Raw genomic sequence first — 13,822 nt, 5'->3', positions numbered from 1 at the left:
TCTCCCTCTTGCTTCCTATAAAGACTCCTTGCTTCTTCTTTTCTATCTTTTCTATCACCCTCCTCCCCTTCCCCATTACCCTAATTCATAACAGTGTCCATCCTCCCCTTCCCCATCTCCCTAATTAAGATTTGTAATAAACTGGTCAGACCAACATTTTAACTGTTGTTTCTTAATCTCACACCGGGTATATAGATAATAAAAGAACCTCCTCTCCCTCCTATAAATTGAAGCGAGACACCTGCTCTCCAGCTTTCTTTTACTAGCAGTTATTTAATTACCAAGAAATGTTCCATTTTTTCCCATTTTCCATTCATATTTTATTTCTCACTCTATTTATTGCTCAAATTCATGTGATATTCTCATATTAAAATTAAAGATGTGGGCAGCCAGGATCTCTTTCAATAGTACTGAAGTACTTAACTACTTATGTCAAACCAATGAAGAAAAGCAATAGCACATTGCCAGGGCCCTGAGTGCATGCTTTCCATGGACCCAATGGGCCGTCCGGTTGTCCATGCTCTGGACCACATATGCTGAGAGACTCCCAGGGAAGCCTTGTCTCTTCCCATCACTATGGATTTGCTAGGTTGTTGTGAGTCTTTGGGCTGATTCTGGCCACTGTCCCTAGACCATCCCTGCTCTTTCTCTGGTGCTATATGGTGGGACCTGCTCAAGGAGAGCATGACACTGGTGACTTATCAGTAGTTGTGGACCCCAGGCATCTGCACCAGCAATTAGCCACCCTTGGCTCTTGTGCTAGCCATCACAGCATCCTGATGTTTAGCTGATGTCTCTTCATAACAACGTAGTCATTTGTGTGAATTTGAGAGTAGTTTATATCACTGATGACTCATCTTGACAGTTTTTCTATTTTCTGGTGCTTTACCAAAAAACTGTAGGCAAAAATCAAACTTAGTAATACCTGTGTTCCTAGAGCCTATTTTTCTATTCCTCTCACCTTCCTTGAAGGTTTTTTGTCTTCATATACAGTCTTCCTCACTGTAGATCTTATCATGAGATCTTTACTTGGCTTCTTATCCCTATGTCTATCTGCAATGAATCACACTTTCAGTAACTATCAAAAGAACAATACCAAAACTTGCTGATTTGATAACTTCCCTCTTTTGCACTGAATAATGCAGGCTTCTTGGAAAAGCAGGAAATTGAAAAACTAAAATATAGGTTTTAAAAATATGGATTCTCACCAAAAGAAAAGGAAAACCTTTGAATGCTTGACTGCACAACCAACAACTGTAACTTTCACTTTTGTCTTCTGCTTTTATAAGTACAAGAACAAATTTATCTTATCATGAAATGGAAACTTGCAGCAAACCTTTATTTCTTTCAGTCATTGGTTTGAATCTCGCCCAAGGGGTGACTTGATCAAAGTTTTCACGATATTTTCTGAAATTTTGAACTTCTTGTGGTGGTGCTGTGCAGTTAAATGAGTAGAAGCCAAGTGTAAATCAAAGAGAGTAGACGTTCACTTACATCACTACTATGTCTAAAAACATTCTGGTCATGTTTGGAAAATTTCCTCCTTATTTAATGTAACAGCCAGAAGCCTTTTAGTTTAGTTTAGTTTAGTTTTTAATTAAATTTCAGGTTCTTTAAAAGGAGCTATTTACTGCACTTATTATATGAATCATGAATATTTTCATTCACCTTCAAGTTCTCAATACATCTATTTCTGGACCTCACAAGACCAATTGTCTTGGTATTTGTAAAGAACCGTCGGGCAGTTTTAATTTAAGCTCATTTATTTTTTGTTCATGTCTTTTTCTTTTTTCCATACTTGACCTCACTCTGAGATATTAGACTCATCTCTGAGGTATGAGAAGCTATTATGAGGCTATTGGTTGATTCTGGGCACCATAAATCATATTAGTTTTCATCAGAAATATTTTCTAAGTCTTTAATGGTGGTATTGTTCTCGTGTTTTTCCCTAGGTGAGACATATCCGATTAATGTAAAATGTTTGCTAAGTGAGTGAAACAGGAACTTCTAGGTCACAATTAATTGTTCTAATTAGGCAAAATAGAGTACCCGAAGTATAGAGGTTCTTCCTGTTCTCCACTAACTGTAGACTGAGCCAATGGCAGCCCTCTCCACTATAAATATTTATGTCATGGGCATCTAAATGTAGGCTAGAAGTAACCTACTGGAGTTAGTTAACTAAAAATGGTTTGAAAACAATGGCATCTGTATGGGTGTTCTGTTTTGTTTCTGATTCTGTTTGGAATGAGATGAAAATTTTTTATATCAATAATATTTAATGAAACACAGAGGAAGGCCAGGTTACATGCTAGTTACACTGAAAAATTTTATTGCTGGGTAGACTAATATTTATCTGGAGTAACATGAGAGACGGTGATAGCAAAAGCAGCTATTAGTGCAAATAAGTTACACATGGAAATTATTAAAAAAAAATCTGAGGGTGTCTATAGGCATTGTCACTAGGGGAAACTGGGAAAACAAGTAGTCATCTTCTTATATATTGCATATGATGCCAGAAGTTTTGCTGAACTTCATGTGAGGAATTCAGATCATTTTCTACATTCCTGAGTAGATATTTTTTCTCACATAATTCTCATTAGAGTTCTTCAGGGAACCAAAAAAACATATTGAGCAAATGAGCAAAACATATTGAGCAAGTGGAGACAGCATGAATTTTAAAATTTACTCAACATCCTACACCATTGTGGGAGGAGAAAAATACTTCATTTTATCCCTTAGGAAACTAGGACATCTTACTTCTATTATGATCTCAAAGCTGTGGGTGGGTGGGAAATTAATCAGGATTTGAACAAATGTCTTAAACAACCAGACTAACCGGAGGTGTCAGGCAGCTTTCTTGAGTGCCAATGGCAAATTGGTTTGTACTGCACTTTCTAGTCACTCATCCAAAATACTTGTAAGGATGGTAGGAAAACAGAGGGAGGGGTGAAGGAGTTGTAAATTGGTTTCTGTTTCCCTGTTTGGGATTACAAAGAGAGAATGATTTTTATCAGCCCTGGTTTAACAATTTTTGAAGCGGTGACCTGGCATCAGGAAGTGGATAAGATAAAGTTTGTGAAATAATAAATGTAACAAGAACTTTGAGGTGAAAGCAAAGAAGAGAACTTTTAAATGTGAGTGTTCTAACAAGTACCAGAAAAAAAAAAAAAAAAAAAAAAAAAAAAAGACATTATCCCTTTGTCTGCCCAGCTTTAGGTTTGAAAATAGAGACAATTATTTTCTTCATACTATTTACTGAGTGTGTCTGTGAGGTTATAGTGACTTGTCATGCACTGTAATATATGATGCCAAGATTCAGAAATATTTCATTGTACTTGAGTTAGGCAGTCATCTTCTAAAGAGAATAAACCAATTTTTCACCTTCAGAGCCGCTTTGCTAAAATTTGCTGCCTGAAGCCACCAGGTATCTCCTGAGAAATTATTTTGAGCAAACAATGGGAATGGAGAAAATATCAACAAAAATAGAATCTGTAAAAGCAAACTCTGCATGCTCCATCAAATAAGTGTCCTTTTAGCTAATAAAAGAACCCCAGTCTTGAATTCCTCTGTCTCCAATTCCTTTCTAAGTTGCTTTTTGCTTTTGTATGCTTCTTTGCCTTTCCCCGTGGTTGTTCCCTATGTGCAGCTGTTAAAGATATTTTTAGGTATAGACAGAGATTGCCTTTAGCACTGACTAAATGAGACTGTCACATACTAAGGCTGTAAATGCACACAAATAATAAAATAAAACCTAGGACTTTGGCTACCACCACCTGTTCCTAATATTCTCTCAGGGCCCCTGGCATAGAAAGAAACGGAAGATGAAACAGTACTTTCAATTCCATAAGGAGGTTGTTTTGTCTAGGTACTACTGTGTAAAAGGTGTGCCATAGGAATCATTGCAGGGGTACAGAAGAGACATAATGAGAATGCTGGTCAGTGTACAAGCTACCAGATAAAGCTTATAGAGAGTCATGCAACATTCTCCAAAAGGAAGTGCCAGCATTCAGCCTGTTTAATGTTAAACTGTATATTGCCATAAGGAAGAACTGGGCACCTGGAGGAAAATGGAAATGGCTTTACTCTTTCAGTTCCAGAAGATCAGTGCATGAGCTCACCTGTGGGCAGAATAAGGCTCAGTAAGAACATCCATACAAGACCAAGACCCTTGCAAGGATTTCTTGTTTGCTAAGGAGAAAAGGCCAGTGAAGTATCAGAGCTTTTAAGAACAAACGAGACCACAAACGAGATGAGGTGCACTCACTATTCTCACAGGGCTCCCTTTTCCTACCAGACGGTGGCTGCTGTGCCCCACTGACCACTGTCAGCACTCAAGGACATTTCAGCAGCTCTGCCTTACTCCTTTCACTCCAGGTGCAGCTGCTTTTCCACTCACCACAGCTATTCCATCCAGAGTTCTCACCCTTCTTAAAAAGATATATTCATTTAGTCCTTGACTAACTTGACATTGTTTTTGTCTGTCAGATTTCTTTATCTGGGAGCAGTTATGCTGTTTAATAAACCTATGCATCAAACAGTATACACACAGCACAAAAATGATTCTCCTTGTTCCACAGTCCAAAATAAAGAATGAAACCTACAATTCTATGTAACAAAACCAGACAGATCCATATGAATTACACTATTAATTTCCCTTTCATTGTCATCTTTCAATGTGCATTTCTAATTAGTTAAAAATATGCTATTTATATGCAGAGTATGTACGTAACCTCCAGTGATTAATAGCACTCTATTCAGTATACACTATATATCTTTTTAGAGCATATTTGCACATCCTCCTCTACAAAGTATCAGAGGAGTCTATATGTAGAGCTTTGCTGGAGTTTGTACAAGGTGTAACATCCTTCTCATTGGACTGGTGTCTGAGCATTTATGAGTCATATTTTCAAAGTATTTGACATCATTTTCAGACCTTAGCACTTTTGTTTAGCAAGCTATTGAATGAAGAGAACAGACAATTATTATTCAGAGACCACCCTGAGTTCATGATCTCAGGGAATATGGGCCCATCAAACAGAAAAGTCAGTGTCTTGAGCTTCAGAAAAATGAACTTTTAGATGTTTAAGGAATTATTCAATGTGATCCCCTGCAATACTGTCCTTAGTGACAATGGAATTGAACAATTGGGAACACCTTTCTGAGTGCATCTCCATCCCCCAGCATAAGAAATTAAGCAATTGGCATGGCTGAAAAAGAACCTGCTGGTCAAACTGAGAAAGGAGAAAATTCAAAGACAGTGGAAACAGGTATGTGTGTGGTCTGATGACATGCAATGCCCTGTGAGGGAACTGACTGATGTGGTTGCCAAGACACTCTCCATCATATTTGAAAAAGTCATGTCTGTCAGGCAAAGTCCCTGGTGACTGGAACAAGGGAAACATCACTCCCTTTTTAAAAAAGGATAGATTGGAAAATCTAGGGAACTACAGGGCAGTGATATTTGCCTCTATGCCTGAGACCATGGAGAAGATCCTTCTGGAAGTTATTTTAAGGCACATGAAAGATGAGGATGTGATCTGTATCTACAAGAACAGGCTGACCATACCTAATCTATCTGGTAGCCTTCTATGATGGAGGGACAGCATCAATAGATAAGGGAAGAGGGACTTATGTAATCTACCAGGACTTCTGTGGGCCTTTGTTATAGTCCTGCAAAATGTTCTTATGTACAGATTGATGATATATGGATTTGAAAACAAAACAAGTAGGCAGATAAGAATTGGTTGAATCGCCACAGCCGGAGGATTGTTTTCGATAGCTCTATGCCTATGTGAAAATCAGTCATGGCTGATGTCTGCCAGCGGTCCATCTTGAGACTAGTGTTATTCAGCAATGTAGACAGTGAGACTGAGTGTACTCTCAGCAAGATTTCAGTTGACACTAAGCTGAGTCATACAGTTGATACAATAGAAGGAAGGGATGACATCCAAAGGGAGCTGGGCAGGTTCAGAATGTGAGCCCACATTATCCTAGTGAAGTTGAATAAGGCCAAGTGCAAGGTGTTGTACTTAGCAAGTCATAGAGAGCAACTCTGTGGAGAAGGAGTTGGAGGCCCCACTAATGCACAAGCAAAATAAAGATGAGATGATTCATGGCTTCACCAAGAGCAAGTCATGTCTGACAAATTGTTGACCATTTATGATGAAGTTACAGTATCAGTGGATAAAGGAATAACAATTGACCTAATCTACCTGGACTTGTGCAAAGCATTTGACACTGTCCTGCAAGCCATCCTGGTCAACAAATGGAAGTAAAATAGATTTGATGGATGGACCCCTTGCTGGACGAGGAATTGGCTGGACAGTCACACTCAGAGAGTTGTGGCCAATGGCTCAATGTCCAGGTGGAGACCAATGACAAGTGGAAGTCCTCAGGGATTTGTAATGGAAGCGGTGCTATTTAACATCTTTGTAGGTGACATGGACAGAGGGATCAGATGCACCCTCAGCTAGTTTGCAGACGTCACCAAGCTGAGTGGTGCAGTTGACATATTAGACAGAAGGGATGCTATCCAGAAGGATCTGGACAGGCTTGAGAGGTGGGCCTGTGCCAGCCTCATGAGGTTCAATAAAGCCAAGTGCAAGGTCCTGCACCTGGGTTGGGGCGATCCCAAGTGCAAATACATGCTGGGCAGAGAATGGCTTGAAAGCAGTCTTATGGAGAATATTTTGGGGGTGTTGGTTGGTGAAACATGAGTTGACAATGTGAATTTCCAGCTCAGAAGGCCAACCATATCTGGGCTGCATCGAGAGAAATGTGTGTTTACAGCCCAGAAGGCCAACTGTATCCTGGATTGCACAAAAAGAGGGGTGCCCTGAACAGCATAGCACAGTCACAGCAAGGAATGTGATTGTCCCCCTATTCTTTGCCCTTGTAAGACACCATCTGGAGTACTGCATTCAGGTCTGAGTCCTCCAGCACAAAAAGGATGTGGAGCTGTTAGAGAGGGTCCAGAGGAGGGCCATGAAGATGATCAGAGGGCTGGAGCACCTTTCCTATGAGAAAAGGTTAAGGAAGCTGATTGTTCAGCCCAGAGAAGAAAATGCTCGGAAGAGACCTCATTGTGTAGTTAAAGAATGTGAGGGGTGCTTATAAGCAGAAGAGACATCAGCTTTTTACACAGTTTGATAATGACAGGACAAAGGGGAATAGTTTTACCTAAAGAAGGGAGATTTAAATTAGATTAGCTCATTAAACTTCCTAATTGGCAGGGCGTCCCCTGAGAGGTCAGCTAGGTCACAACTGCAAGGGTTGAATGGAGAATCCGAACTGGCTGTGGGCTACCACAGATTAACAACTCTGCAGTCCTGCTAGCTGAGGGGTAGCACATCTGTATGTGATCTCAAGTAAAAAACAGCATAAGCAAGGATGTCTGTAACTTGTCTCCTTTGCAACAAAATCCTGTCCTGCCAGACATCTTGCAGTGCTCTGCTGGACTTCTGCACTGCAGAAAAATAAATAAATAAAGCACACTTCCTGAACCCTTAAATTCACAACACGAAAAGAAGCTGTCACTTACAGTTGATTGAGTACTTCTTCAGAGAACAAAACTCTCTCTTTCCTGACATGCCTTGATGAACAGCAAAATAGTTAACAGTCTTGACATTTACGGATACCCACGAAGTATGCTTGCTGGACTATACTGCCTCATGCTGGCCCAAGTCAAACCCTCTTTGTCAGCTTCTGCTTACAAGCTTACAGTGTGTTTGCATGCAAAGGTTTTTATAAAATTAAAGGGAAAAGAAAAAATGATTATCTTAAATGCTTCTGGCAGAAACATTTTATACACGTAAACTTGTATGCAGTGGTTTTTTGCTGTATAAACACAGGTAATGCTCTTGTTTTTATACTATTCCCAGAGATTAATTCTGTTCGATCAGAACTCCTCTTTAATCATATAAAGATATGAGACATTAAGATCCAGTGAGATCATCCAAAGAGAAAATCAGAGAAATTCCCATGTTTCATAATCTTAAATGTCTGCTGGGGCAAATACAAAAGAAACAGGAATATGAAATATAAATAATTTGTACTGAAAATGATAAGCTTGATATCTGTGTACATGAGCAAAATAGAGATAAAAGTCTTCTAGCTATTCATATGAACATACACCTGTTCATTCTTTGCCCAAGAGTTAATTCTCCCTCCAAACCTCAGAATCAATATTATACTTCTCAGCATGAATCCAGTAATTCTGTCCCCCCCTTTAATTCCATTTCTCGCATCGTATCTGGGATTCTGTAACAGGCTGGGAAACTGGTCTACACTCCATTCCTCTTTCTGTTCCCTGTATATAAGCATTTATTAGGGGTCTGAATAGCTAAGGATCTTTTCTGCAGCTATCAAAAAACTGAAGATGGAGGAAGGAGTGACATAGTCCTGCTTTATTTTTTTTTTCTTTTTCCTGTCAAGACTGCCTTAAGAAGAGAGAAAAAAGAGAGAAAAGTCAGAGAAAAAGGGGATTTCTTCAGATTACACTACATGTATGAAGTCTTCAGAAAGGGGGATCACACTGGGTACTTCTATCCACTGCAGCTTTTTAAAAGGTGCTTATTTTCAAGCATGACTTTTCAGTAAGCTGTTGTGTGCTTGCTGATATTTGACAAAATCTGTGAGGAGAGTTGAATCCTCTTTCTTGTGGTGATACTGACCATCAACATCTGGAAAAAAAATGACACCTGATAATGTTTTTCTTCATAGCTTATTTGTGAAAGACAATTAAGTGGATCTATCATTGTAAAAAAAAAAAAAAAACATTCACCCGAGCAGATACTGACTTTGCTTATAGCTGAAAAGCAAGTAGATATTCATTCTGTGATTCTGTGATTCTCTGAGCTACTCCTAAAATCTGCATGAGAGTTGAATGGTGCGAGTGTTTTATTTTCCAAACATAGTTTTGGAAACAAAAATGTTTTAGATATAGAGAAGAAGTAAATTGGACAGTATTAGGTTTACCTTGCACCCAGTGTAAGAGAGAGAGTGGAAAACATCTAGAAAATGCCAGATAGGTACTGACTATATAGACCTGTTCTAACTTACTTTAGAGCATTCATGAGGCAATATGGAATCCTCAGAAATAAAACAACTTACAATTTTTATGCATATTTACAGGCAGGGTATTGGGAACAAAAATAAAACTCTGAATAGAGAAAGACTGAAATAGGGCTATCCACATAATACATGATGCACCAAAAAATGTTACCCACTGGACTCCATCCTTAGGAAATATTCATAAATTTCTAGCAAGCCAAAAGCTTCCCTAATACCCCTAGAGCCATCTTCTAAAACTAGTACAGTTTTCTGTGTCAGCATTCTAACTGTATCAACTGTCACAATTCTAACCATAAACTGGCCAAACCTGCCAGTGTCATTTAGTACCTGTCAGAGGCTCCCCAGTGCCACTGCTCTTAGCTAGGACCAGTAGTCTCGGCAAACCTCCTTTTCAGGCCTGTCTGAAAAGCAGAAAAAACGTTCTCTGAAACCACGACTTTCTCATTCCATCCCATTCCATTCCTTCTTTCCCCTTCTTCTTCTCCTTCCCCTTCCTCTTTCCCTTCTTCTTCCCTCCCCTCCCCTCTCCACTCTCCATTTTGTGCTTAATAAATACACAGTTCATTTTTTTTCCAAAATTATGTTTATGTTTATCTGTAGAAGATTTGCAGCTCCCTTGCCAGTTTAGCCATGGGCAGAAAGAAGGAGGTGAGAATACAGTTGCTGTAGACAAGGCAGTGCAGCAGCAAACAAGAGGAAGTCACAGAATTGTTAAAGCTGAAGAAGACAACTAAGAGCACCTAGTCCAAATTTCAACTAGCACTATGACTACTAACCATGTCCCTCAGTGCCACATTTACACACTTCTTGAACGCTTTCAGGAACAGTGAATCTACCACCTCCCTGGGCAACCTGTTCCAATGCATCACCTCTCTTTCTTAGAAGACATTTTTCCCAATATCCAACTTGAACTTCTCTGGGCACAATTTAAGGGCATTATCTCTCATCCTCTGCTTACATTGTCTCTACTTACCTGTGAGAAGAGGTCAACTCTCCCTCACCACAACCTCCTTCCAGGTAGGCATAGAGAGCAATAAGGTCTCCCCTGAGCCTACTTTTCTCTGGACTGGAGAATTTCAGTTCCCTCAGCTGCTCCTTATAAGATGTGTGTTCCAGGCCCTTTACCAGCCTAGGTGCCCCTGCACTAGCTTAATAAATGTACATCCTGAAAATAATAATTAATCAATGTTAGGAGCGTAATTTGATTATCACTCATGACTATGAAAGATTGATTTAATAATCTCATGTGTCTCAAATGTTAGTTTAGAGGCTAATATTTTAGTTAGCTGATTCAAGATGTGCTGGAGTACAAAACTGAAATGTTTTATTGAAATGACCATTGTATTCAAATGTACAAATAAACCCCTAAACACTGCATAAGACCTCTTCTAACTGATCATTTTTACAAGCTCCTGGTGAAATCTGGAATTTTAGGCTACAATTAAAAAACCAACTGTCCTTGTTCATTAAATATTCCTACTGGTATAAAGCTGCAGAGGTATAAAACATATTATAATGATTTTGGATACTTCAAAACTTTATTCTAATATCTGCCATTTTGTGTCAACACGTTTTAATGAAGATAGACTTTAATCATAAATAAAAATGTGTAGCAGCTAATCAGATTTATTGCAAAAGTTACTGAGGGTTTTCAGTTAAGAACTAAGGGTGAAATATGCACAGCATTTAGAGGCCTGGATTTCAAAAGTACATCGTTTATTAATATTTAATTTCTAATATTACTCTTTTATAATCTGTATTTAGATAAAGCAGCACGATGCTACAGTACAATAAAGAATAAAAACATATTCTTAACATAGGCCATTTTTATAAATGAAATTTGAGTACATTTATGGGATCAGAACGCAAAACAATTTTCACGTCTTCAAGAGAAGTGAAGTGCTTTCTTTAAAAGAATCATATATGTAGATGTGGACTATTGAATGAACTTGCGAAAACATGCAGACATTTCTGAGATTATATTACACCACAAGAGTTCACACTGAAAAAAAAAGAATTAATAAAATTTTGTATTATCGGTGAAAAAAGACAATAACTTACTAAAAGACTGAACAAACCTGTTGGTCAGTTGCTTCTAAGTTTAATTTAACTGTTGCTCCATGTAATCTTTAAATTGCCTTAGATGGAATCTTTCACTCATTTTCAATAGTTTGTGTTTTTATTGTTATGAAATATATAATATATTGTACACAAACATCATTTACTACCTAAATATTTCTTTGACTTTGTTGTCAGTAATTTTAATTTCCCTAACTCATTTAAATCCACTATATCAAAACATTTAAAGGAACATATGTGAATCTAATTAATGTAGAAAATAATTGTATCATATGGATATTTTCTTAAGATTCTTGCAGGCTTTTCCTTCAAATAAGGTTTTGAAATAAAAAGGTTGTGTATTTTGTATATTTTCTTCAACTAATATTTGGTAGTTTTTATAACTTTAACCTTGAATTTTGAAGTACTAAAAGTCCTCGTGGTGCTCTTTTGACACTTTTCTCAAGGGTAAAAAACGTACCAAAGCTGTGATGAAGACACATGTATGTAGACATATCTGTATGTTATTTTCTGAAACATCTCACCCAAGTCTTGGGATATGCCTTGTTATCTATGAGACCTATAGTTAAATATTGGCATGTGGATATGCGTGCTGGTAATGTTTTCCTCAGTTCTTCTGCCTGGAGCTGGGACTCTCATCTTTGAGAAATTAAGCATGTTGACATCAACATGCAACTGACCAGGAGAAGCAAGAATATATTGAGCACCGAACTCTCTGGGCTCATCATCAGAGCTTTAATCTGAATTTGATAGCAGAAGGGGGTGTATTACTGAGTGACAGAGGAGACAGGGAGCACTGTCACTTTAGGAAACAGCAAGGGAAAACCTCAGATTCGTCCCAGAGGAATTTGGAAGGGCTTCTTTGAGAATCTGATAGCCCAGCTGAAGTGCTTCTACACCAGTGCATACAGCATGGAACTAAGCTGGAGGAGCTGCAAACTGCAGTACAGTTAGAAAGCTATGACCTAATTGCTAGTACAGAAACATGGTGGGATAAATTACACAGCTGGAATACAACATTTGAGGACTGAAAGCATTTCATAAGACACAGGCAGGGCAGGAAGAGTGGGAAAGTTAGCCCTCTATGATAAGAGGTGGATAGGTTGCAAAGAGCTGCCTCTGAGAGACAGCCATCACTGGTTGAGATATTGTGCATTAAATTTAGGGAGTAGACCAATAAAGGACATCTGGTAGTTGGGGTCTAATACCACAAGTGGATCAAGGGAAGCCTGTTAACAAGGCCTTCTTTCTTCAGCTACAAGAAGTGTTGCTCGAGCACCCTTCCATCCTGGTGGGTGAATTCAATCACTTGCCTGCTGGGAAAGCTTCATGGTGAGCTGGAAATAGTTCAGGAGACTCCTGGCTTCCATTGTGGATAATTTCCTAGTCCAGGTATTGGACAAACCAACAAGAGATGAAGCGTTACTGAATCTAGTGCTCACCAATAAAGAGGAAATCATTAAAGAGGTTAACATTTGAGGTGGTCTGAGCTGCAGAAACCATGCCTCAATTGAAGTCATGATCTGGAGAAATATGGGCCTGTCAAACACTAAAGTCAGTGACGTAAATTTCAGAAGAATGAATTTTTGTCTGTTTAAGGACTTATTTAATGAGATCCCCTGGGATACTGTCCTTAGTGACAAAGGAATTGAACAGAGTTGGCAACTATTTAAAGATGCCTGTCTCAGAGCAAAAGAACTCTCCATCCCCCAGCATAAGAAATCAAGCAGAGGAGGCAGAAAATAGGCATGGCTGAAAAAGGACCTGCTGAGGGAAATTCCCAGGCAGTGGAATCAGGTATGTGTGTCCTGGGAAGAATACAAGGATGCTGTCTGGATGTGCAGAAGTGGGATCAGGAAAGCTAAGGCACAGATGGAACTGAACTTGGTGAGTAATGTGAAACATAACAAGTAGAGATTCTGGAGGTACATTGGTCAGAAGAGAGAGGCCAAGGAGAGCATGCCCCCTCTGATAGAAGAGAATGAAGAAATGGTTTCAACAGACATGGAGAAGACTGAGGTACTCAGCAAGCTCTTTGCCTCAGTCTTCACAGGCAGTTCAGCCTTCCATCACCTCTTACATCCCTGAACCTCTAGGTGGGAGCTGGGGGAGTAAAATGTCTTCCACTATAAACAAAGAGCAAGTTCAAGATCACCTGATGATAATAAATGCATGCAAGCCTATGGGGCCTGATGACGTGCAGTTCGCTGAGGGAAATGGCTGATGTGGTGCCAAGCCACTCTCCATCATATTTGAAAAAGTCATATCTGTCAGGCAAAGTCCCTGGTGATGGGAAAAAAAGGAAACACCACACACATTTTAAAGAAGGGTAGACAGGAAGATCCAGGGAACTACCCTAACTCTGTTTATAAAGATCTGGAAAAGTTCTAATTGGTTTCCAAGATTGGTAGCCTAAGAATATCTCTGGATGACCTAATGTGACTGAACAATGAATTAGATGTGAGAAAATTCCAGGCATAGCTAATTCTGACCTGTCCCTTCTGACCATTGCTAAAGGAATGTGAGATGATGAGTAAGATATTGGGAGAGCAGCTGTGTACATAACAGTGCCCTTGGATGCTGACTGCATGTTAATAGCCTATAGGTACTTAACCTATCCTTGGAGTATTTTCCTCCAAGTTTTTGTAGGAGAAAGGTCAGAAAGAAGTTC

This window comes from Tetrao urogallus, assembly GCF_951394365.1.
Source record: "Tetrao urogallus genome assembly, chromosome: 1".
In the NCBI taxonomy this organism is placed as follows: domain Eukaryota; kingdom Metazoa; phylum Chordata; class Aves; order Galliformes; family Phasianidae; genus Tetrao; species Tetrao urogallus.
This window is presented reverse-complemented; position numbering follows the sequence as displayed.